The sequence below is a fragment of the Petaurus breviceps genome, unplaced genomic scaffold, assembly GCF_028583685.1.
Source record: "Petaurus breviceps papuanus isolate PSGF00001 unplaced genomic scaffold, PetGlider_PUasm1.0 125, whole genome shotgun sequence".
NCBI lineage: Eukaryota > Metazoa > Chordata > Mammalia > Diprotodontia > Petauridae > Petaurus > Petaurus breviceps.
Window position 1 is genome coordinate 6,966,863 of NW_027185653.1, and position 27,944 is coordinate 6,994,806.

The 27,944-nt window shown below is 35.5% G+C and overlaps 1 protein-coding gene across 1 annotated transcript in view; it reads right to left on the bottom strand.

Annotated features, from left to right (window-relative positions):
• Positions 1–27,944, bottom strand: part of LINGO2 (leucine rich repeat and Ig domain containing 2) — a 1,702,561-nt gene that overhangs the window by 383,857 nt on the left and 1,290,760 nt on the right. Inside the window, exon 8 of the mRNA XM_069090544.1 lies at positions 3,759–3,918. The gene's annotated coding sequence lies outside the window, so the exon portion shown is untranslated. The remainder of the gene's footprint in view (positions 1–3,758; positions 3,919–27,944) is intronic.

Genomic DNA, 27,944 nt, shown 5'->3' on the forward strand with positions numbered 1-27,944 from the left:
GTGTGTGTGTGTGTGTGTGTGTGTGTGTGTGTGTGTGTGTGTGTATATATATATATATATATATATATATATATATATATATATATATATATATATATATATATATAGGGCAGCTAGGTGGTGCAGTGAGTAGATCACCAGCCCTGGAGTCAGGAGGACCTGAATTCAAATCAGGCCTCAGACACTAAACACAAAAACTAGCCGTGTGACCTTGGGCAAGTCACTTAACCCCAACTGCACTCCAAAAAGCAAAATATATAATATTTTTACATGCAACTGAGGAATAAGATATACAGGCACTGGGGTATAGAGATCCATCTTGCCTACTGGAAAGTTGGAGGGAAAATTTGGGAGGATATAGGAGAGAGCTGATTGGGGGAGGGAGTATACAGTGAGATCGCTGTTTTGTGGTGGTGGGTAGGGGAAAGACAGGGAGAAAATTTGCAACTCAAAACTTATGGAAATGAATCATGTAAAGTAAAAATAAACACAAAATTTAATTTAAAAAAAGAAAAGGGACCCATTAATCTGTATACAAGGTTCCTTGTAAACTGCACTTTCTTTGTCTTAGTTTTAAATGTCATAGTATCTCTGTTTTATCGTATTTTTGTTTACTTGTTAAATATTTTCTAAGTCCATGTTAACATGGTTCCTGTGGCACTGGAGGGTACTGCAAGATGGTCCTGTGTTTGATATTTCTGATCTATCTCAATCCTCTATTTTATAATTAGGTGTATGGAGATGAAGTGATACTTGTAATCCCACTGACAATAATATCTACTTTTGATTTCTAATCTGGGTCTACTGTAACTAGAATGACCAATACTTGAACACTTCTTTGGTAAAAAATAAGTGAAATGAAAGAGAGTTTCAAATTTAGGGTTCAAATCCAGGCTTTGCCACTTAAGTATACAATATGATCTTGGGAAATCACTCTCTTTCTCTGCACCCAAGTTTTCACATACATAAAATTAAGGGATTGGGTAGTATTTTCCATAAGGTTCCTTTTAGACCTAAATTCTCTTGTCCAATTTATTTGTAACCCTGGGCATAAGAGACTTTTCCAGCAAGATATCAAAGGACTGACACAGGAAGAGGAATAAGCTAGAAGCATAATCTTCTGGTTTTGCTGGCATGAAAAGATACTTCCTTAGAGAAGACTTGGTACACATGTGGGCAAATCAAAAAAATAAAGCGTGCTTCTCAAGAGTCCAAAATGTCAGGCACCCAGGACTGTTCTCTGGCTTTTCCCTCTTCCTAGAAGTCAGTAAGACTGCTACTGTTCAACTCCCCTTTCATGTGTGATCATTTAGTTCTTGTCTTCCCAGAGGGGAAGAAAATAAGAGATGAGGGAGAAAATCTATTTGTCTAATATTACAGCATGAGTATGCCTTGGTAAACATTTTTTCACTTTAATTTAATTAATTTAATTTCCCTTTAATTCCCTTTAAATGTGAATTCCCTCATTCACATCACTATGCTGCATATATGGCTGCTATTAAAACTGTCCATTTACCTTGAGTTTATTTACCATCAAGTGTGCTGCTTGGTATTGAGAGAGAAGAAATTCAGATAATAGGAAAAAGGATTTTTAAACAGTCAAAATAATTATATGTGGGAGGGGAAGTTTATGCAAGTCAAGAAATAGGCTATTTTCAAACATTTCAGATGTCTCCTTTATATGTGAAAACTTGTGTGCTAATTACAGATCTTTTCAACTATTCACAAAGATATTCCAAAGACTTCTTCTAGCCAATACTTTGTGACCTTGTTTCCACTTACAAAAATTTCTTGAAAATTATATAATTACATTTCTTTTAAAAATGTTCTGGGGCAGCTAGATGGTGCAGTGAATAGTGAACTGACCCTGGAGTCAGAAGAGCCTGAATTTAAATCCAGCCTTAGACACAATACTTACTAGCAGTCTGACCTTAGGCAAGTCAACCCCAATTGCTCTGCCTTCCACACTCCAAAAAAAAAGTTCAATAATATTTTTAAATGACCAGCTTACAAAGGTTTCCCCAATTTGTCTGAAAGAGTATTTCTTCTTCTAGGGTTTCTCTTCTATGAACAGCTAGTCCAACTTAGAGGTACAAGATACTCTAACACTTGACTAACAAAATACATGAAATAAGGAAACTAAGTAAATGCTGGCCTATTTACCATTCCTAAAGAGAGCTTTAGAGTCTAAATGTCTCAAGAACTCTAAAAGATAAACCAGAAATTTAGGCATGAAAAAATTTTGGAACATTTGCTTATGTGCTCATCATGATTGACTGTGCAAGAGATGACCTTGTAGCTTCTGACATGTTTCAAGAATACAAACAAGGCCATGAAATGCATGAACTATTCCTATAAGACAAGAGAGCAATTGCATGGATTACTCTCATTCATTTTTTCATCTTTCTTTCACTTTCTTAACTAACTGTAATGCTCAAAGATACCAAAGCCTAGATCTTTGGAGCAGAGGAAGAGACAAAATTTTGCTTCTTCATTAACCACTGCCCTATAGCACCTGAGAAACTGGCATAACTAGCCAACATACATCCAAAATAGGATTGTTCTTGTCCAAAAAAAGGGAAGCTTGGAAGTCTTTTTTGTCAACTTCTTTCGTAGTCTACACAACTCCAATTCTTGGAGCAGAATGGCAGCGCCTTGTGCCCCACTCCTCTAACCCTTTCCAGCCCTCTTGGAACCTACTTTGGTTGTAAAGAATATCCTAAGATGAATGTTCTTTGGATGCTTGTCTTATTTGTGATTTTTCTTTTATCTCCCTTTCTATGGTAGACACCAATTTATCACTGAACCATTTACTTGAAAAGATATTTCCTGCTGAATATAGGAATGATTGGAGGAACTTGATAAATACTGCTTTTCATTTTAGGAAAATTCTTCCACCAGAAATAGAGATAATTGAATAGGTTCCAGGACTAGGACTGTTCAATGAATTAATTTTGCGTATACTCTCTCACACTGACTTTATTCATGTCTTCCTGGGGGAAGTCTAATATTCAGAAAGTGGAAAGAACAAGCAGGTTCACAAGGGGAGAGAACATAGAAAATATGTTTTTCCTGTCTACAATATAATCAGATAATTATTTTTTATGGAGGAGGTAGTAACACTAGGGTCATAAAAAAGATGCTTGCCAAGAATAAGGACTTCCCATCCCATCCTATTCCAAGAATAGAATGCGATAGAAAAAAGCAGAAATTATTTGAATATATAATATATAAACATATATATATATATATATATATATATATGCATAACATCATAAGATAGGTAGACTTTAATCACTATAGAAATTACCATTTTAAAAGTATAATTCTATTAGCACAATTTTCACAAATCAGTATCTTTAAACAAATAAAATAGTCAATGTATTTTTCATGTTCAATTAATTATTGAAATACTCAGCTCATATTTCATAAAATGCTTATTTTTGCATAGTTTGGGAAATTGATAGTTTACAAAGTTCAAAAGAAAATTCACCTGCAAAGTTGGAGTTTCAGATTACTGTTCTAAGCCAGTATTCCTATGGCTTCCTTACATGTATCTTTAAATAGCCTCTTTCTCCTCTAGAGAGGAAAAAGACTCAATTATAACAATACATATTTGCCTAAAATATTCCAGCTAAGGGAGCACCTTCAGAACCATAAAACAAATAGAAAAGCTATGCATTATGCAATGCATCTGGCAGCCCACAGATGCCCTGGGTGCCAGTGATAAGTGAATAGATTGATTCTCAGAGTCTTACCTATTTTCCTGTTTTTAAAAGTCCACTCCTTGCTGTCTACCATACAGAATTCTTGGCCACTGGGTGAAATTCAAAACAGGGTAGTTGATCATGATAATTCCAACATGTCATGGACAGTAGTATCTCCCAGGCCCCCACACTCCAACTGCTTGAAACAAACCTGCAACAAACAAGATATCCCTTCATTTTAATTGAAAAATAGTCAACCATGTTTTGGGACCAGGAGGCATCTACCATTTCATCAATAAGAGCAACGTAAAAGAATGTGTGTAACCATAAATGTCTCTCAAGGTACTTCTAAACATCAAAGCAGAAAGACAAGTTTATGTTCAACAGAAGGTGTTTGCCCTGAGTACATTCTGCTTCTTTATGGTGTTATTGATCTATTTGAACTGTCAGGATTAATAACCAATATTTATATATAAAAAAGCACATCACAGTGCATTTCAATTACTACTCCCTCAATATAACTGTCTATTAGTAACACACAGCTTGCATTTGTATGACACAATCACTAGTTACTAAATTCTTTGAAAAAAGTCTTAGGATTTCTAGTACAAAAAACAAAATAATTGTCTGCAGAATAGTTTGTAGACATCTGTAACTGGAGTGCTAAAGCTGTGATTTAACATATTCATGGAGCATTTTCAAATGGGATCCCCTTACAATAATACTACAATAACAACAAACCTTTATATGATATCTAAATGTTTGCAAAGTGCTTTATATTTGAGGCAAACACACATCTATCTATCTATATATACACACACATACACATATATACATACATACATATACACACACATACATATATGTATATACATTTGAGTTTCACAATAACTCTAGAAATTGAATAGTATTATCTCTTCATGTTACAGATAAGAAAATTAAGACCAGCAGAAGTTAAATGGCTTTCCAAAGATCACACAAATAGTAAGAAAATGAGGTGATATTCAAACCCAGGTCTTCCTGACTCTGAATAATACATTGTATGCATTTCCCATGCTATCTTTCTAATAATACAGTGATAACCTAGTTTCGATCTCTGTTTCTGTCTTGGCAAGAGAAACTATTTTAAAATTTCATTTTCTATTTTTTCTAATTAATAAGAATTTATTTTCTTTCCTTAAACCTTCCTCCTTGTTTGCATTTAGAGAGAAGAAAAAAATAGCCTCATAACAAAATGTATTATCAAGCAAAACAGGATGTTGTATTACCCATTTTCATACACACACATACGCACAATTATATATGTGTCTCATTCTTAATCCCGATATTCATCACTTTTCTATTAGGAGATAGGTACCAGATATGAACATTGGTCTTCTACAATCTTAATTTGTCTCCCATTTATCTGACCTCTTATGTCTTTCAAATATGTTTGTCTTTATAAGTTTTATTAAATATGAATTGTTCTTCTGTTTCTGCTGACTTTATTCTGCATCTATTCATATAAGATCATTTTTACCAGATTTCTTTTTCTCTTCTAAAACTTTCCCTTCCATTATTTCTTATGGTAGAATATAAGTTCATTATATTTGAATTACCATAATTTATTCATCCATTCTCAATTAATGGTTACTTCCTTAGTTTCCAGTTCTTTGCTACTACAAAAAGAGTTTATAGATATTTTTATATATGAGGGTCCTTTTCTACTTTCTTTTATTTCTTTGGGTATAGGCTTAATAGTGGTGTCTTTGGATCAAAGGGTAACTAAGAGTGAGTGCATTTTGGACATAGTTCCAAATTGCTTTTCAGAATGACTGAACTAATTCATAGCTCTGCCTACAGTCCATCAATATTACTATTTTTCTGTAGCCCTTTCAGAATTTGTCATTTTTTGGAACTTTGTTAATTTATAAATGTGAGTTAGAGGCTCAGAGTTGCTTTAATTTGTTCTAATTACTAATTATTTGCAGCATTTAAAAATGATTGCTGATAGTTGGGATGTTTTTCTTGGAAAACTGCATATTCATATCCTTTGATTGTTTATTAATTGTTGAATGGCTCTTATTCTTAAGAATTTGATGCAATTTTAGCTACTTTGATTTCATTTGTTCAAAAACTTTCAAATTTTATGTACTCAAAACTGTTTTATATCTTTTGATCCTTGCTATATCTTGTTTGGTCATAAACTTTTCCCTTGTCCATAGATTTGAAAGTTAATTTCTTCCCTGATTTTCTTATTTGAACGTAATGTGACTATTTTTATCTGTCATGTATTCCTTTGGAGTTTATTTAGGTATATGTTGTGAAGTCTTCAAACTTAATTTCTACCATACTGCCTTCCAATTTTCCTAGGAGTTTTTCTTGATTATGGAAGAGTGACTGAAGTCTGTTTATTGAATGTGAAAGTCCATTTGCTTCTGTATGTTGTGTCCTTAATAAGCTCCACTAATGAATCTCAATATTGTTTTAAGGAGTTCTATTAAGTCTTTTTTTGTGTGAGGTTTTTTTTTTACATTTGTGCCTGATTCTTTATGACACTAACTGGGGTTTTCTTGGCAGAGAGAGTGGAGTGGTTTGCCATTTCCTTTTCCATAATATTTTATAGCTGAGGAAATCGGGGAAAAAAGGTTTAAGTGACTTGCTAAGGATCACACAGTTCAGGAGTATCTGAGGCCAGATTTGAACATGGGTCTTCCTGACTCCAGGCCCAGCACTCTATCCATGAAGGTAGTGTAGATGGCTGGGCCTGCCATTAAGGAAGATTCACCTTTGTGATTTCAATTATATCCTCAGATACTTACTAGCTATGTAACCCTTGGCCATTATCTTTATTTATCCCTGTTTGCCTCAGATTCATCAGCTATAAAATGAGAAGAAAGAAGTAACAAAGTAAATGACTAGAAGTAAAATGAGAGAGAAGGAAGTAACAAACCACTCCAGTACCTCTGCCAAGTACACCCCAAATAGGGTTAAAAGGAATTGAACAGTCCTGAAATGACTGAATAACAACAACCATACTGCCATTGTAGAAGCACTAGATGTATTTACTTGCGAGTCACCAACCAAATGTTCAGAACTTCAGATCCTACTGCACACACAATATATGCCTAAGCAGAAAACCAAATAGCAATTCTGTGCCTAACAGAGGTAAACAGTTATTTGCAAAAACATAGCATATTTATATATAATTTTACAATGCACAAAATAGTATTCTTATCACAATCCTATCAGGTAGACAGTATAAGCATTCTTATCTCCATTTTATAGGCAAAGAAGTTGAAGGTAGGAAAGTTGTGCTCATAGTAAAACAGCTAACAATTTACAGTCAGCTACTAACTCCAGTTTTCTTTACAGCTGTTAACCCAAATCCATTGCTTCTTTCACTGCACTATGTCATTTGGTTATTATTTACACTTCTGTTGTGAAGGATATAAATGAAGACATTTTGCCATCATAAAACTATTCATGTCCTTGAATGAATGCCAATGTATTTGAAAGCAATAAATACACTTAAATTTCACTTATCCTTACATTTCATATGAAGGACTCAGCTTCAATCAACACTACATTTAGTGATACTTGGGAAAAGAAATAAATGAAGAAATATCTCCACAACAGAATTAAGTGCATGACGTCTGATTAAATTTGTTAAATTGATTTTACCTTGTGTGAACTTGGTCTTAGGCTACATGGTTTTTATTCAGAGCACCCAAATGTAGTGAGAAAAGTTAGCACATAAATATGCTTATACAACTAAAGTTATTCACAACTACACACAGACATGCTAAGTAAAGCAAGACAATATTAAATATGCCAGCTTTGGATGTAGTTCAGGAGTTATCCCTGTTAGTAACTTAATGGAATGAGGTAAAAAAACTAAATTTAATAAGGTATAAAATGCCATATATTCCTGTAGGTGAGTTCATTCTGCTCCCCCTCCACTCTAAAGGTGGACTCTTAACTACAAAGCATATAGAAGAGATATGCTATAGTGTCATTTCTACAAGAATGTAAAAACCAAGAAAGGACTGCAATCTGTAAATCAGTTTGCTGAACTATGGTACATGAATCTATAATATGAGTCAACTTTGATTCTCAGATTGAGATATCAGCACAGTGACAACACATCCCATTACCTCTCTAAACCAGTATAATTTAATGGAAATTCTAGAACATTAGAAAATAGTAACTGAACAAATCAAGGTAGCCAGCATTGCAATAAAACATATTGGCACAGATAAATGGGAGTCACAAAATTGGAAAATGATAGGATTATGAGACATAATAATTATTCATGAACATTGACCTATCGATACATATCATGTCTGTCTATAACTGTATCTGTGTATGTGGTACAGATGCAGCTTAGGTAGCTGGATATGCTTAGTGATGACTGGCTACAATATTTCCCTGTGCTGTATGTCCTCACATAAATAAATAGCGTTCAGTTTTCATACTCATATGTCACAGAGAGATGCCATATACTCCATTGTAATGGCAAAGTAGTGCTTTGCTACTTGTTTCAGCTAATCAAATGCCTTTGAGCCTTGCCTTTGATTGTGTCAAGTCTTTGTTGGAAACAGTATGCATTGTGTACAGTAAGTTTTATTAACAGTTTATTGTATTATATGTGAGAGCAGAGACAAGCTGTTAAAAGAAAAAATTCAGATGGAAAAGGAGTTGGCTGTATTACAGCGTGTGTGCTCCCCTTTAGAAGAACAAGCTGGAGGATCTCAGGTGGTAGAAGAAAAATCATTGTGAATTTAGCTAAGAAAAAGTGAAAAACTAACCAGAAGTACGTGCATGTAGCTCAGGCTGAACCTAGGTGCCACCATGATCACTTCCAGGAGAGTTAAGTGGGTGCAAAATGAAACAACATTACGTGAGAAGGCCTTTATGAGGGCAGAAGTTGCCCCATACTAAGAAGAAAGCAGGAGAATCAGGGGGCCAAACAGAGTTCAGGGAGATAACCGAGGGTTTCACTCAGCAGGAGGTTCCTGATATATTAAGCAGATTCACTCAAAGGATGGAAGAATCATTAGTGTCTTGGATGGTGAGTTAAAAGGACCAGAGGAGAATGGACAGAAAGTGTGGATTGCTTAAAATTAATAGGTATTTGTGTTACTTTGTCAGACAGAAGCACTCTATTGTGTTTATTTCTCAGACAGAAAGTGAATTGAGATGATATTGCCACTAATGTGTGTAAATATTGTTGTAGCCCTGTTGAACTGTGAAGAGCTTGTGGTGGAGCAGTCCCTGTGAGCTGCGATATGGACCAGGAGCAGAGAGCTGCCTACCTGTGATTCCAGGCAACAGTCTGGTGAATACAGCAAACTTTTGACCTTTTGTCCAGCAAACTTTTAGAGATTACCATATTTAAGGAGGTCACAATATAATCAATCTGTTAGCTTTAGCTCTCTAGGGACGTAATAAAATGTATCCCACCCACTCATTCTATGGCCTAGTGGAGAGAGACCCTGGTATTTGCTTAGAAATTGTATGACAAAGTTAAAGAAATAAGTAATGAAAACTGACATTATGGTTGGAGATGCAAATGCATATCAGGATATCTCCTTAGCAGCTTCTCATAGAAATATCATAGTGAAGACAGTTCCTCCTGCTTATAAACATCTACTTCTGACTCTAATTGGGGAAATAGGGCATCCTCTTTTGAAGGTGCCAGATAAGATTTCATAGCTTTGGAGAGTGGGGAAAAGATAAGTTTCCCCTAGAGGGAAGAGTACATAGCCAATGGATTCAAAGTCAGAATAGATTGACAAGAAAAGAATTGTTTTCTACTCTGCTGAAAGTAGGGGTTGATTTTGGAAGAATTGATGATATTTCAACTAATGAACTATATAAAACATATCAAGAAAAGGGGTTTAATATTAGACAGAATAGAGAAGTTAGGACTGCCCTTACAGATCCTTCTGAATCCTTGTATCCAAATTCATCACACCCTTTGGAAGAATAGGAAATTGGCCAAGCCCCAGCTCAGATTAAGGAAATACACAGAGGGAATTACAGACCCCACATAAATTTCATCATATATAGGAAAAACAGATCAACTACTTTAACTATTGTTTATTCAGGAGAAGATGATCACCAAATTGTACTCTTAACTCATATATACTACTGTGATTGAGATTACTACAGCGGGTTCATGGAATCCAGAAGAACAACTGACCCTTTATCTGTTTCTTTTTTACTTTATATCTGTTAAACTTGTTCGTGAGATTTGTCTCCTTCAAGCTTACCTGCAGATTCCTGATTGCTTAAGCCAGATGTCACACCCTGTCCATAACTGTGATGTACCACCCCTAGACCTGGCATCAACCAAGCTCCAGATGCCAGCTAAAGAACTGATCTGTCCTCTGGGGGAAGAGATAGCTATATATCCAATTTCAACAGGACATAGCTATGGAGAAGAGACCTTCACCCCTTACCTCAAGATTTTGAGTCCCATTCGTTCTAGGTGTGAATGATCGAGAGCTTGTGCTCAAGCCCCCACCCTGAGATGTTGTTTTATGTGCTTATTTTCTGTTATCTCTGTTGTATTGTAAGTTCTGACACCAGTAACCCCTAAACACCCATTAACCTATGTAATGAAATATTTTGGTAGTGTATTTTTGCTATGTAAGGGACATGAAAAATCTTGCGGCTGAATGTAATGGTAATGGTAATTTGAAGATCTTCCCTGCCCCTTAATAAGCCTAAGGGAATTTGAAGACCTTCCCTGATTTGAAGATTTTTCCTGCCCTCTAATAGGTTAAATGTTAAATAGGTTATATGAAGCCTGTAGTGGGAGGAGTTTGCTGAAGGGTGGAGAAGAGTCCACAGGAAGTTGGGAGTCAGAACAGTTAGAGCTGGAGGGAGAAGAGGACACACCCAGGGAGAGAGCTAGGCTTGTCAGTAAATGTTTGTTTGTGGGAAGGCTAAAGGATGGTATGGCTTAATGCTGTGCTATGGCATATTAACTTATGTTGTTCCTATGATGGATTCGGCTTTCTGGTTTTGAGGTTTGGTTTTCTGGTGTGTGAATAAATGTTTTCCTTCTGTCTTCTACATGACAAAGCATGTAATATTTTGAGTTTGAACACTTCGCCAGCATATTTACAGTCACCATTGGTACTGTGAATATTGAATTGGCACTACAGCCCAGTATATGCTAAGCCCTGAGAATACAAGAGGAAGCATAAGGACAGTACCTATCCTCATGACTTTCATAATCTCATTGGGGAGACAACGAACAAACCCATATTAACAAACTATATTTAGTATAAAAAAGGAATAATTCAAAAAGGAAGGCATTAGAATTAAGAGGGGTCTGTAAATAACGCCACATCATGTGTTGCAATTCTTGGCTGAGAAAATATAGTTGTTATAGAGGTAAACAAAGCAGTGTAATGTTTTTATTTTTTTTTCATTTCCCCCAACTATATTTTTGAATGAGTCAATTACAGTAATTGCTAAAGCTCATTCAATTCAATCTGACATATATTTACCAACTACGTCTACTTATAAACCTACTGTGTCTAATGTACTCTGAATGAAATCACAGATCCAGTTCCTATCCTTTTCTCATATTGCTTCTGCTTCTGTCTTTCTTATAATTTTACACTTAACACTTTATGAATATTAAAAGAAAACATTTACTATTCACCCAAATGGCCCAATTTACTGATGTAAACCACCATGGTAGGCAGAAGCCTGTGATTTTAATTTTTTTAACTGAATAGGATTTTATGAGGAATGAACCTAATATGTCTCTAAGCAAGGGACCTTTGGATATTCCCAAATGGAATAGAGTGAAAAGAAGTACCAGAATGCTGGAGTTTCTTGTGATAGCAGGTCTCTGTGGCCTTATGTGGGTTCTCCTTATGCTACTGTCATGATTATCTTATAAGAAAACTAAATGAGTAAATCTCCATGGAGACTTCTTTTCAAAATATTTAAATTTATATAAAATTTTTGGTTTTTTCTGCCACATTAACTCCTGAAAGTATCCCTCCTCCTATTCCTCTATCCAGTGATGCTGCCCTTGCAACCAAAGTGGAGAGAAAGAGAGAAAGAGAAACCTTTTTTACTAAAACTGAAGAACCTACTAACCAAATGTATTCTATGTGTCTAGTCTCATGGATGCTTAAAGATTTTCATGGTTTTAATATTCTTTCCTTCATAGTATTATTTTAGACTTTATATATTATGTTATGTTTGACTTTATAAAAAAATATTCTTGACGGATAGGAGTCAAGATGGCAGAATAGAAACAGGACCTACACAGCTCCGGCTCTCACCACCTCTAATCCATTTAAAAGGGACACTGAGCAAACTTTGGACCTACAGAACCCACAAAATGACACAGAGAAGCTAACTTCCCACTGAGGCCAGACTGGCAGGAATCAGCCAGCCCAGCATTTTGGGAGCCAAGCAAGCCCAGCGCACTACAAGGTTTTAGCCCCAGGGTGGGCCTGACCAACCACTGGCTGGAGAGTTCTCCAGATCACCAGCAGCTGTGGTGGTACAGAATTATCAAGCCATAGAAGCTAAGGAAAAAGCGAGAGGTCAGTGCAGTGTGGAATTTGGGATGCAGTACCGTAGTTGGGAGTGCTTCAGCTTTTGCCCTCAGGGTGAGAGGTCACTGAGGGCTGTGGTTCAGTTGCCTCCACGTGGCAGCTTCAGCTCCTGACCTGCAGACTGTAGGGGGAGCAAATGACCAGTCTGAGGGGTAATTGCTTTTGCTTTAACCTGCTTGGCTCTGGATTATGGTCTAGGGTGGAGGTCTTGGGGTGTGTGACCACCTTGCCAGAGCATGTGGAGGTTTCAGAGAGGGCACACAACTAATGCCTCAGGCAGCTGAGAAAACCCCAGTGTTTGGAATGAAGCTCCCTGGTCTGCTGGCAGAATCCTACTGTGGCAAAAAGCCCAGGGGTCAAATGACTAAGTGGCGACGTGACCAGGCAAAGGAAGCAAACTAAGCACAGCAATCCCACATTACACTCCTATTTTAGGGACAAAAAGGACCAAAGCATGGAACAGGAGGAAGAAAGTGAAGTCAGAACTCCTGCACCAAAAGCTTCAAAGGAAAATATGAGCTGGTTACAGGCCATAAAGGACCTTAAGAAACAGATAAGAGAAGTGGAGGAAAAAATGAGAAGAGAAATGAGAGTAATGCAAGAAAACTATGAAATGAGAGTCAACAGCTGTAAGGGTTATGGGATTTAAAGACCTTCCATGCCCCATTGGACTTGCTGATGTAGCAGGAAGGGGTGGAACAAGAGGAAGTGGAAGCCAATCTAGAGTTCCTGCAGTGGCTAGCAGTGGCAGTGACAGAGGCAGCAGCAGCAGAGGCAGCAGCGGCAGCAGCACGAAGCCCTTTTTGAGTCAGTCAGAATTTCTGCTAAGGACTCCTGCTGGGGACTGCCAGGGGCCGGAGCTGCTGAGAGCACACTTCCTGGATGCTGGGTGGTTGCTGTGAGTGGGGAGAGGAGGATCTTTGTCTGAGGTAGCCTGTTCTGTTCTAAAGGCTTGAGAATGTGGGTGCTTTCTACTTTATCTACCTGTGCCAATTTCATAACTACTCTGATGGCTTTCACTTTCTGGTTTTGGGACTCAGTCTTTTGGTATTTTAATAAAATTTTCTAGCTTATTCCCCCATATGGCAAGCCTGATGTATTTTGTGATGGATAATTATATCAGCATATCTGTAATTTCCATAGGCATTGTGAATATGGCATTGCTGATACAACAGCCTGACTGAAGAAAATCACACCTTAAAAAACAGATGAACTCAAATGGCAAAAGAGGCTCAAAAAGGCAATGAGGAGAAGAATGCTTTAAAAAGCCAAATTTGCCAGAGGGAAAAAGAATATCAAAAGCTCACTGAGGAGAATCATTCTTTCAGAATCAGATTGGAGCAAATGGAAGCTAGTGACTTTATGAGAAATCAAGATGCTGTGAAACAGATCCAAATAAATGAAAGAAGAGAAGGCAATGTGAAACATCTAGTTGGAAAAACCACTGACCTGGAAAATAGACCAATGAGAGGTAATTTTAAAATTAGTGGACTATCTGAAAGCCATGATCAAAGAAAGAACCTAGAAATCATACTCCAAGAAATTCTCAAGGAAAACTGCCCTGATGTTTAAGAATCAGAGAGCAAAATAGAGGTTGAAAGAGTCCACCAATTACCCCCTGAAAAAGATCCTAAAAATAAAACTACTAGGAATATTATAACCAGGTTCTGAAATTCCCAGATCAAGGAGAGAATATTACAAGCAGCCAGGAAGAAACAATCTGAGTACTGTAAAAACACAATCAGGATAACTCAGGTTCTGTCAGCTTCTACACTGAGTGATCAAAGGACTTGGAATGTGATATTCCGGAGGTCAAAGGAGTTGGGATTAAAACCAACAATCAGCTACCGATAAAAACTGAGTATCATGTTTCAGGGGAAAATGTGGTCATTCAGTGTAATAGAGGACTTTCAAGCATTTTTAATGAAAAAACCAGAGTTGAATAGAAAATTTGACCTTCAGCTAAAAGAAGCAAGAGAAGCATGAGAAGGAAAACAGGGAAAAGAAATCATAAGGAACTTATCAAAGTTTAAGTACTAACATTCCTAAATGGGAAAATTATAATTGTAACTGATGAAACTTTTCTCAGTATGAAAACAATTGGAGGGAATGTATTTGTATGTGTGTCTATATTGGAGGGTATATGGGTGTATGAATACATATGTGAATGTGTTTACATATGTACAGGTATACATAGATAGAGGGCACAGGACCAGTTGAATAGGAAGGGATGATACTTAAAAGGTGAAATCAAGAGGTGAGAGAGGAATATAATGAGAGGAGATGGGGAGAGACAGAATGGGGCATACTGTCTCGTATAGGAGAAGCAAGGGAAAATGGTTACAATGGAGGGGAAGAATAAGAAGGCAAAAGGGAATGGGTCAACCTTATTCACACTGATTTTGGCTTGGGGAGGGAATGAAACACACTAAATAGGATATCTCACCCTACAAGAGAGTAGCGGGAAAGGGAATGAGAGGGGGGATGATGGAAGGGAGGGCAGGCTGGGAGGGAGAGAAGTTGGAAGCACCCACCTTTGAAAAGGGAGGGGAACAAAGTAGAGAAAGGAACAAGTGGGAAGTGGACTAGGAGGGAGGGAAATATAGCCAGTCTTTTACAATATATCTACTATGGTAATGTTGTGCATTAGCTACACACGTACAACCTATTATGAATTGCTTATCTTCCCAGTAAGGGTGGGAGACAAGGGAGGAAGGGAAAGAATCTGGAATTCAAAGTTTTAAAATCAAATGTTTAATATATATATATATATATACACACATATATATTTAATTCTCTTGAAAATAGCTTTAAAGTTTTTAGTAATATCAAAGAATCATGATGCTGCTTAACACACTCTTTTGCTTTCACTAGAAACCCCTCATAAACTCAAATGGGAGAAGAAGTAATCTCTACCTTCACAAATACTTCATCTGAATTAATTATTGGCAACTGGCCATAGGTGTTCCTCTTTCTGTGTTTCATATGAAAAAGAGAATGGGGTTGTCATATATCAGGATGCTTTTGTTTTTGGTAAAATGTTACAATGAAGCAAAAGATGAACTCATCCTATATGGATGCTGGGGTGATGAAGAAGTGTCCTTATTCACATATATGTTTGACTGGAAATGAGGAGGACTGATTAATTGACAATCAACTAATCAACAAACACTTATTAATCAAATCCTAAGTGCCAGGTATTGTGATTCTCATGAAACTAGACATAAATCAGTAGTGAAAGGAAAATAGATTGACAGTTTAAGTGTTATAGTGATATCTATGAAATATTAAAATGAGAAGGAAGTCTCTGGGTGAGGCTTCTATGGTATATCATGGAAAGAGATAAATACAAATAAGACAGAATAAGAGAGCACATGATTTTTCTAAGAGGAGGAATGTTTAATTCTGATGAGATAATGGACCCATTGAAATAATTTTGTTAAAAGTGCAAAAAAAAGCAATGCAAAAAGGACCCTTCCATTGTTTGACACATTTTCAGTAAAGTTCAATTCAATAATATTGATTGAGTTTATGCTCTGTAATGTACTATGTAGGTCTTGTATGTGTGTGATTGATCTCCCCATCTGCTTGTAAAATTTTTCAGAATAGGGATGATGTACTATATACCCTCTTTTCTTGAATATTGTCTTAGTACAAAATTCAGTACTTCTGGCACATTCAAGAATGTAGGATACTTGATCACATATGTAGAGCTAGAAGAGACCTCAAAGGCTACCTAATCCAATCCTCTCATTTTACATATTAGGAGATTAAGGTGCAGGGAGGTTAAATTGTTTGGTTAAAGTCATATAGGGAATAACAGTTGGGATTTTAACCCAGGTCCCCAAGTTTTAGAGTAAGTTTTCATTCAAATATACCATACAGGCATATAATAGACTTCATATATGAAACAGCCTTGGGGGTCAAAGGATGATAGATTTAAAGGTAAAAGGGACTTCAAACTAATTAGTCCAACTCCTTCAACTGATAGTTGAGAAAATTAAAGCCAGAAATGTTACCCCCAACCATACAATAAACAAGCATCAGCAGTGGGATTTGAACCCAGATCCAACCATACAATAAACAAGCATCAGCAGTGGGATTTGAACCCAGGTCCTCAGACTCCAGAGTTAGCACTTCCTGCACTGTACTAGTTGACATATCACAGGCTTCATGCACGAACAAATTTCTTCCTAATACCAAAATGCTACTATCAATTAATCCACCAGAATTTAAAATTACAAGATTTCTGCTTCAAAAATCTAGAAGAAAGAAAAATAAGCCAATGTTTATGGCAACAAATTTATTTCCCTGGAGTTACTTTTTATAACTTTATTAAAAAATTTCTGTTCCAATTATTCATATGTATTTTTAGAAGATCTGTCATTCTGTATTTAGTACTGGGAAGTATTGAAAAGAGTTTGCTGTATATGAAGACACCGAAACATTTTCTGTGGAGTGCTGACAGAAACACATCTTAGCAGACTTGCTTTTAAAGAACAATGTCTGGAACAAATTTCATGACAGTAAGGTAATAATCTTTTTCAAAAAGTAGATCTTTCTTTGATCAATCTTAAAAGAGCTAAATTTTCTGAAAGGAAGAAATCACACATTCCTCCCACTTTTTTTTCTTCTCTAAAAATAAAGCCACTGCCAGGACTGCACTGATATCTTGTGACAAAACCTACGATTAAGTTCAAATGATGTAGTATTATTTTGTTGGTTCCTATTTAGCATGTTAACAGTTTCATTACTAATTATACAACTTAAAGGAATCATTCAAAATATTTATTTCATGTTCTTTTAATTACTGAAACCTGGCAGTAACCCCCCAAAATTAGGTAAAAGAAAATTCTGTTTAACCTTGTCCATATATGATTTTAAAGTTATTTATACAGACACAATCATGTTAAAAATATTTCCACATTAGTCATGTGAAAGAAGAAGCAGAGCAAAAGGGAAAAACCACAAGAAAGAGAAAACAAACAACGAAAACAGTGAAAATGCTCCCATCTGCACACACACTCCATAACGCTTTCTCTGGATGTGGATAACATTTTGTATCAAGAGTCTTCTGGAATTCTCTTGGATCATTTTATTGCTGAGAAGAGGTATGTCTATCATAGTTGATCATCTCACAAAGTTGTTGTTACTGTGTACAATGTTTTCCTGGTTCTGTTCACATCACTCAGCATCAGTTCATGTAAGTTTAGATTTTTCTGAAATCCATTTGCTGTTCATATACTAACTACAACTTTTTCATTGACTGTATATGATTACCAATTATTTGGCACCAAAATATGAGTCCTCAGAATTACATCACATATTCCTTTGATAAAAATTATCCAAAATGCAGATATTCTCATTTTAATAAGATGTAGACAATTTATAAGTTATATAATGATTTCAAAGAAATTCCATCTTTATAGAAGGGTAAGATGCAATGAGGTTTATTTGATTTCCCGCATCTGAAATACCTCTCTAAGTCAAAAATCATTTTTGTTTGATTTTGGGAAAGTCAGGAAACAGTTTTCACAAATCCCAAATTAGATACTCCTATTATTTGTTTAATCCACAATAATTGCATGGCAGGATGGTCTGAGGTAGCTTTTCTTCTTGCAAAGACTAAACTCTACACTTATGTCATAAATCCTCTCTAGTTTCACAAAGAAACATGATTTCATAGATCTCTGAATCTAGCCTTCTATTTATCTGTCTCTCTGTGTGACTGGTATACTTGTTTCTATCTGTTTGTTTTTCTTTATCTCTCTGTCACTCTCTGCCTCTGTGTCTGTGTCTCTGTCTCTGATTCTGTCTCTGTCTCTATCTGCTTGTTCCCTGCCCCCTCTCTGTCTTTCTCTATTTCCTCCTCTTTATCTAAAGGTAAAAAAAAAATCACAATCCTTTACTGATTATATTAAACACTGTAGCCATCATTTTCTATTCCCTCCACTTTCTTGTAAATTTATAGAATTATTTATCCTTTCTATCCCCCTTCTAGCTGACAAATCATCTCTGCATTCTGGCCTCCACTTATTATTCTCTTGAAAATACTCTTTCCAATGTCACTAATGATTTCTTAATTGCTCATTTTCATCGGTCAACATATTGTTCATACATCTAACATAATATATTCTGTAACTTTCCAAAAGACAGCCAGATTCTGCCAGCTTCAAATTTCTATTTCAATCATAAACTTTGAATTCGATTTCTTGCTCACTAATGACCATATGAGTCTTTAGAATTTGTTGCCAGATCAGGAAAAAAGCTAATTTATATGATGGATCTACTGCAAGAAATATCAAGAAAAGACCTCTTCAGCAATGCATGCAAATCATTATTTCTTCGTAATTTCTCTACTGTGTCCCTAAAGCCCACTAAGAGATGTGCACCTACTTATTAGCAATGTCTATGTGTCTACTGCTGCACAGCAGTGGCTGACACTAATTTACCAGGGACACATCAACCAATCTGCTTTTTAGCTCAGAAAGTGCAAGCATATGGTATAATTTTGCTTGATGTATTATCTTTGATGACATGCGTGTCCAGTCTTCTGGGGTTTTTATAAAGCAGGTAGAAATTTAAAACAGTAATAAGTCAAAATGATTAGAAAACCAAGAATTTTTACAGGATATTGAAAAATATAGTCAATGTGTATTACAGAGAGGTGAAGAAGTTTCATAGAAGAAAATGGAGTAAAGAAGTCTACTAATAGTCATGAAATAACAATTCTCATACATCATACCTTAGAGGCAACCAAAATGGTTGTTAATTTAACTGATATCATAATATTTCCTTCACGCTGACATAAAAGACATTTGGGCAGTTAGGTGGCTTTGTAAAATACCAGTACCAGATTTGGAGTCAGGTAGATGTTAGTTCAAATTCAGACTCAGACATACTTACTGTGTTTGCCTAAGATTCACCAGTGTAAAATGGCGAAGATAACAGTACCAATCTTGCACGGTTTTTGTAAGGATCAAATGAGACAATATTTGTAAAGCATTTAGCACAGTGCCTAGAACATAGTAGGCACTATATAAATGCTTATTCCTTTCCCCTTCCCCCTTCTTTGTGTTTAAATAAATTTTCTAAGGCTTATTTATGTTCATGTTTCTCTCTCTTTTGACAGAAAAACCTCTGAATTAAGAACCAGAGGACCTACAATCAAACATGGTCTTTTTCTACTTAGTACCTGTGTGAACAGTGGGCAAGTACTTTAGCTTTGGGTTTTTTTTCCTTATCTATGAAATGACATTTTGGAATAGATGATCCCTACAATCCCTTTGAGCTCTAAATCTATGATGTACAAGATCATAGATTAGTTTGAATTCATCCGTACTGATGGAAGGACTAACTATTCTTGGAGTTCTTCATTGAAATAATCATAAATGCTTTCTCTATTTCTGTAAAAATATGCAAATAAATGAAAACAATAAGACCAAATAAATAAACGGAAGGACAGAGGAATTAGGAGAGAAGGAAACAGTAAAGAAAAGGTACATAGAGGGGAGAAGGGAAAGGTGGGAATTAGAGGCACTGGGGTTAAAGAAGGTGAGAGGAATATAGAAAGGATGAGGGAATGAGGCATGTGAGACTGGTCAGAATTATAAACTTTAAAATTTTAAAAGTGATTTGGGGGGGGCATATGCAAGATGGCAGAGTAAAAGCAGGAATTTAATTGAGCTCCTGCTGCAATCACCTCCAATATTTGTAAAAAGATGACTCTAGAAATTTTTGTGCTACAGAACCCAAAAAGTGACAGAGAGAAACAAATCTCCTGCTGAAGGCAGCCTGGCACGCTGACAATAAGGGTCTATCACACGGGGCTGGGAGTTCAGCACAGACCCCTGCACAGGTTGCACAGGCCCAGACCAGTATCACAGACTGGCCAGAGCAGATATCATGAGAGTGAATCAATGGTAGCTGTGGCAGTTTCCAAACTTCTCAACCCATAAATGCCACAGAGAAAGTAAAAGGTCAGTGGGGGAACTCTGTTGGAACTGGGTGAAGGAGCACCATCCAGTTGCTGACCCCTGGGACAGCAGACATGGAGGTCACTGTGGCTGCCCTTGTGGCTGCATCTGGAGGTCTAGGCCATCAAATTATGGAGGGAATGAGTGACTGACTAGAGGGCAATTTCTGGAATCTATTTGCTGACACTGAGGCAGGAGTCTCTTGTTTTGCCTTGTTTGGATCTAGGTCGTAGGCTTAGATGGCAGTTCTGGGGTGAGGAGCACTAGAATGGTAGAACTTGATGAGGCTGTAGAGAGGCATTACTCCTCACAGTTCTGAGGCAGATGCCTAGAAGAAGCTCTGACAACAGCTGCACAAAATCCCAGAAATTTGGGACACAACATTCTCTACTCTGGAAGCATAGTTCTACCATGGCAAAGAGCTCAAAAGTCAAATAATTGCCTGGCAGGATGAGCAAACAGAGGAAGAGAAATCAAACTATAGAATTGCTTTTTGGTGACAAAGATAATCAAAACATATAACCAGAAGAAGACAACAAAGTCAAAACTCCTGCATCAAAAGACACCAAGAAAAATATAAATTGGTTGCAGGCTATAGGGGAGCTCAAAAAGAATTTTGAAAATAATGTAAGAGAAGTAGAAGAAAAATTAGGAAGAGAAATGAGAATTATGCAAAAAACATCATGAAAAGCAAGTCAACAGCCTGCTAAAGTAGAACCACCCAAAATACTGAAGAAAATAACACCTTAAAAATGGATTAACTCAAATGGAAAAAGAGGCCCAAATAGACAACAAGGAGAAGAATGCCTTAAAAAGTAAAATTGGCCAGATGGAAAAAGAATTTCAAAAGCTCACTGAAGAAAATAATTCCTTCAAAATTAGATTGGAGCAAATGGAACCTAATCTCTTTATGAGAAATCAAGATATTATAAAACAAATCCAAATGAATGAAAAAATTCAATGCAATGTGAAATAGCGCATTGGAGAAACCACTGACCTGGAAAATAGATACAGGAGGGAGAATTTTAAAATTATTGTACTACCTTAAAGTCATGCCCCAAAAAAGAGCCTAGACATAATCTTTCAAGAAATTATCCAGGAAAACTGCTCTGATATTCTAAAACTGGTGGGCAAAATAGAAATTGAAAGAATCCACCGATTACTTCTTGAAAAAGATCCCCAAAAGAAAATTCCTAGGAATATTATAGCCAAATGCCAGAGTTCCCAGGTCAAGGAGAAAATATTCCAAGCTGTCAGGAAGAAACAATTTGAGTACTGTAAAAACACAATCAGGATAATACAAGATCTAGAGGCTTCTACATTAAGGGATCGAAGAACTTGGAATATGATATTCTGGAATTCAAAAGAGCCTGGATTAAAACCAAGAATCACCTACCCAGAAAAACTGATTACAATACATCAGGGGAAAATATGGATATTCAATGAAATAAAGGACTTTCAAGCATTCTTGATGAAAAGACCAGAGCTGAACAGAAAATTTAACTTTCAAATATAAGAAACAAGAGAAGCATGAAAAGGCAAATAGGATAGAGGAATAATAAGGAATTTATGAAAGCTGAACTACTTACATTTCTACATGGAAAGATGATATTTGTAACTCATGAAACTTTTCTCATTGTGAGGATAGTTGAAGGAAATATACATGTATGTGTATATATGTGTGTGTGTGTGTATAGTGTGTGTGTATATAGTGTGTGTGTATGTATGATATCTAAAAAATAAAATTAAGAAATGAAAGAGCAATATATTGGGAGGAGAGGGAAAGAGATAGAATAGGTTGGATTTTCTCACATAAAGGAGGCAGGAGAAGGCTGTTACAATGGAGGGGAAGAGCAGGAAGGTAAAAGGGAATGGGTCAACCTTACTCTCATTGGATTTGGCTTAAGAAGGTAATAACATACACACTCAATTGGGTATCTTATCCTAAAAGAAAGTAGGGGGCAAGGGTATAAGAGAGGGGATAATAAAAGGGAGGTCAGATTGTGGGAGAGAGTAGTTAGAAGTAAACACTTTTGAAAAGGGACAGGGTCTGTGGGTAGCTAGGTAGAGCAGTGAATAGAGTACCCGCCCTGAACTCAGAAGGAGCTGATTTCAAATACAACTTCAGACACTTAACACTTACTAGCCATATGACCTTGGGCAAGTTACTTAATTCCAATTGCCCTGCCTTTCCCCCTTCAAAAAAAAAAAAAAGAAAAGGGACAGGGTCAAAGGAGAGAATAGAATAAATGGGGAACATGATAGGATGGAGGGAAATATAATTATATTTAATTATATATATATATATATATAATACGTATATGTAAAACTATATATATATATATATAATCCACAATATAATTACTATGGAAATGTTTTGCATAACTACACATGTATGACCTATATTGAATTGCTTGTCTTCCCAGTGGGCATGGGTGAGGAGGGGAGAAAGAAGAGAATGTAGTACTGAAAGTTTTAAAAACAAATGTTAAAAAATTGTTTTTACATGTAATCAGCAAATGAGATATACAGGCAATGGGGTGTAGAAATTCATCTTGCCCTACAAGAAAGTAAGGGCGGTGGGGAAAGGGAGGTTATAAGAGAGGACAGATTGGGGGAAAGGGCATTCAGTATGCCTGTCACTGGGGTGGGAGGTAGGGGAGAGAGGGGGAGAAAATTTGTAACTCAAAATCTTGTGGAAATGAATGTAGAAAACTAGAAATAAATAAATGATAAAAAACTTTAAAGTGATTTTGTATTAGATATTGAATTGGCTAGAAAGTCTTTTCCCTCTCTAAATGATGGGTTCACAGGGAACCATAATTTTACATGCATAATACACTGGGTTAGATTATTCTGCTTGGTCTTACTAGTAAGCTTTCAAGAAAAGAGTTAGTATTATTTACAAAATAATTGTGACATGAATTCATAGTTGCCTTTCCCCCAATTAATTATAGACTTTTACAAGGTAGGGAAAAAAAACATTCATTTTGACAAACTTTAACGATTACATTAGAATGTGATAAAAACAGTTCATTTGGGATTTATAACTTTCAGCAGCTGTTTCTCTTTGGAAGTACTATTTTTTACAACATATTCAAGCCATATCATTATTCAAAATAGGTATGAAACCAATTTATGCCATTCCACTTTTTCAGACCTTGGCTACATCAGTAAAAAAGAATAACATTCGTCATTAACTTTCTTTTTAATTATGTAATGGGAATTGTTTCTTAAACTCTTTTCATAAAAAACCTCAAAATGTATATACAAATAAAATATATAAAAATATACCAGCTCAATTTTTCCAAAAAGACAAATTATGTGAGAGTGTGTGTGATTGTTAAATATTAGGAGGAAATACTCATGAGACCTGCTCCTTCATTGATGTAGAAGTTTAATCATTGATTTTCCATTGTATTGTCAGTTGCCCAAAGAGACCACATAATTACTAGTGACAGGATTGATATCTTAAATTGGTATATAATTATGTCTGATAAGATAACAATTAATAGGAACTAAGAAATTGAAACATTGGTAGTGGCATGCTATTCACGGAAATGTATGTGAAATTCTGTGTTCTTACTCATATGCAGAATTAGGTATAATATGGAAAAGATCTAAAGCAGGTCAGAGAGAAGTTCTATAGTAAATGTGAATAATAAACCATAAAAATATAATTAAAAACTACTACATAAAATAACATATTCCAAAACTTTAGTCTCATATATTTCAAATAAATGAAGTCAACTTTCTCATATTTTCAGTCATATACTTATTGAAAATGAAAGTTTCCCCAATAGACACTAAGTGCCAAAGGAGTTAACTTAGGAAAAATAAGAGTTAAAGCTTGATTAAAGAATTGATGAAAAACTCTATCTCTTTTTCTTTGAAAGAGATGAGGGATGGAGCATTTAATATCAGACACAGTTGATGATTTGATAATTTGTTTCACATAAAAGTACTTTTTGTTATGAGATGGTTTTACTGGAGGAGGATGTTATTGGGATGTGGAAGCAATGTTTTGTTTAAAGGATCAATAAAACATCCTTTAATAAGGTGCTTCAATGAGTTGTAAAAGATTTTGTAGAATTTCCTCACCCTGTAGAAGAATTTTGAATAATTAAGCAGATGACTAAGTGTCTATAATGCTTGAAATATTTGAAATCAAACACAACAAGTTTAAAAGAAATTGAAAATTATCAGTCTCTGATGTGGATATTTTAAAAGTAATGCCTGTTTGTATAGTCAGGGCAAAGAGGTTGGAAGCTTTCTGATTTAAACCTGAAAGTGTCTATCAGGAATTCTGTTTGACACTATTTGCAAGATGAGCTGGTTCAATCTTAAATTCATTCTTGTAACTGAAAACCAAAGGTAAGTAATCAAATCTCCATTCTTATGTAAATTAGAAACCAAGAGAGCATAATGAATACTAGTGAATCTTAATTTGGAAGCCCCATTCAATTTGTCATTCAGTTATTATTTTTTCCCCTTAATATTGTCCCTTGCTAAGGGTTCCTTTTGGGGTGTGTGTGTGTGTGTGTGTGTGTGTGTGTATGTGTATGTATGTATGTATTTATATATATATATATATATATATATATAATCTGTAGCATCTTGCAGCATCTAACAATATCACTAATTTAAAGTGGGTTATCCATAGTTAGTATAATCATGGATTTTTCCCCAAATGCCAGAATCCTTTAATAATGATATATCTCTGAAAAATCTCAAAAAGATTTTTAAAATAAAATTTAAATTAAGTTACAATATTCATAGTAAATAGTGGAATGTAATACTTAAAACAATAATATAGGCTGAATACAAAAATAGGTAAAAGAAAAGTTGTACTACCAAAGATATTGAGGGCACGTTTTTAGGGTGGTTGCTCTGTTATTATTCAATTAATCTAACTTTTGGCAAGGCTTTGTCAGGGATGCTGTGAATATAAAGATAGATTTAGCAAAGCCCCTGCCCTGGGGTGGAGTTTATAATTTAGAGGCAGCATGATATAGTGGAAAGAACTCTGGATTTGGAGTCAGATTTGGATTTAAATCATCCTTCTGACACTACTTTTGATAACCTGGGCAGGTTATTTAAATTCTCGACACTAACAGTTCTCTCATTTGTAAAATGAGGGCTTGGATTTATAGGACCTCAAATGTACTTTCCAGCTCTAAATTTATGATCTTAACAAAATGGGGAAAAAAATTCAGTGGAAGAAATCACTGATTGTAATAGGAATCTGGAGATGTGTATTTGAAGATAAGCTCTTAGGGGTGCCTAGGTGGCACAGTGAGTAAAGCACTGGCCCCAGAGTCAGGAAAACCCAAGTTCAATTCTGGCCTCAGACACTTAACACCCACACACACAAAAAAACTAATCGTACGACCTTGGGCAAGTTACTTAACCCTGATTACCCTCAAAAAAAAAAAGGCCAAAAAAAGATCAGTTCTTGTACTAGTTTGTTATTTTACATTGGGGAAGTCATTTGACCTCTCTAGAACTCAACTTATTTATACACAAATTGAAGGGTTGGATTTAGAAGATGTCTAAGTACTTTTCTGCTCTAATACTGATATTAAGGGTATAAGTAACTATCAGGCAAAGGAGAATGAGATAAGAGCCAGGGAGAGATTCATACAATACTTTTGCTAAATAAATGTGGGAATGAAGGTAAACTTGGGTCAGGGAATGTTTCTTGGCAGTTGGCAATTGAATCTGGCCTTATTTTATATTCATAAATCTATACTGATTGATCAGCTGAGTGAATGACAGGCTTTAAAAAAAGGAAGGGATTTTGAGAGAGATAGAGATTGAGGTAAGAGGTAATACATTCTAGTTATAGAAGATGTGGGCAAAGGCACAGACAGAGATGACAGTAAGACAAAAACAAATATGAAAACAAATCTAGTTTGAGTAGGGACCTAGAGTATGTGAATGAAAAATAGTAAGAGATAAGGCTGAACAGGTAAGTTGGATTAAGAATGTAGAGCCTTGAATATAAGGAAAGGATTTTACATTACACTTATTAAACAAAAAGGAAGACAGGCTTTTGTTAGAGGATCAACAAGTCCAATGAGAGCATGAGCATCGGGGAAGTGCCAGGAAGGAGTCACAGGAGAGGGAACAAACTGGAAGCAGGAAGATCTGTGAGGAAGCTATTATAACAATGCAGGCCAAAAGAGTAGGGCAGCTTGATACAGAACAACAACAACAGCAGCTGAAGAGAAGGAATAGGTGGAACAGAGATTACAGGAGTAGAAATAATAAAATACAGCAATTAAGGGATATATGGATTATCAGATCTTAAACTGTATTGCAAGGCAATAATTATCAAAACAGATACTGGTTAAGAAATATAAAGGTGGATCAGAGAAATAGAGTAGACATGCAATACACAGTAGCAAACTATTATAATAACCTTGGATTTGACAAATGTTAAAATTTAAGCTTTTGGGACAAAAAAATCACTATTTGGGAATTTTTTGGGGGGAAAACAGGAAATCAGCCTGGCAGAAATGAGGTATAGACCAATAATTTATATCATTTACCAAAATAAAATCAAAATGTATACATGACCTAGTTATAAAGGGAGATATCATAAGTAAATTAGAACTTGGAACATATTACCTATCAGATTTATGGAAAAGAGGAAATTTTATGATTAAACAAGAGATAGAAAGTATTGTGAAATGTAAAATGGTAATTTTGATTACATTAAATTCAAAAATTTTGTATAAATAAAACAATTGTAGTCAAGATTACAAAGAAAGCAGAAAATTGGGGAAACAGTTTCTCAGATAAAGGTCTCATATCTCAAATATAACAGAGAATTTTATCAAATTTATAAAATATGAGTCATTCCACAATTGATAAATGGTCAAAGGATATGAACAGGGAGTTGTTTAAATGAAGAAATCAAAGCAATATATAATCTTGAAAAATACTCTAAATCATTATTAACTAGAAATGCAAATTAAAACAACTTTGAGATACCATCTCATATCCATCAGATTGGCTAAAATGATAGAAAGGGAAAATGACAAACTGATCTAACCATTTTGGAGAGCAATCTGGGATTATGCCCAAAGAGTTATAAAATTGTGTATACCTTTTAATCCAGTAATATCACTATTACACATGTTTCCCAAGGTAATCAGGGAAAAAGGAAAAGAACCTATATGTTCTAAAATATTTATAGCACTTCTTTTTGTGGTGGCAAAGAACTGGAAATGGAGGGGATGACTATCAACTGCAGAATGGCCTAACGTGTTGTGGTATGTGATTGTGATGGAATACTGCTATGCTGAGAAGGTTGATTCTAGAAAAAAATGGAAAGACTTATATGAAATAATGAAGAGTGAAATGAGGACCAAGAGAATGATATGTATAATAATATCAATATTGTTCAAAGAATAACTGTGAATGGCTAAGCAATTTGGAGTATTATAAATATTCAAATCAACTACAAAATATCTATGAAGAAAGTGGTTATCTGATTCCAGAGAAAGAATTGATAAAAAGAAGTATGCATAATATGGTTTTACATATATACACACATGTGTGTTAAATAGTGGCCTTCTCTAGTGTAGTGCAGGGTGGGGAAAGAGGGAGGAAAGGAGACAGTTCAGAAATTAAAACATAACCAAAAAAATCAAATTATTTTTAAAGTATATATATAT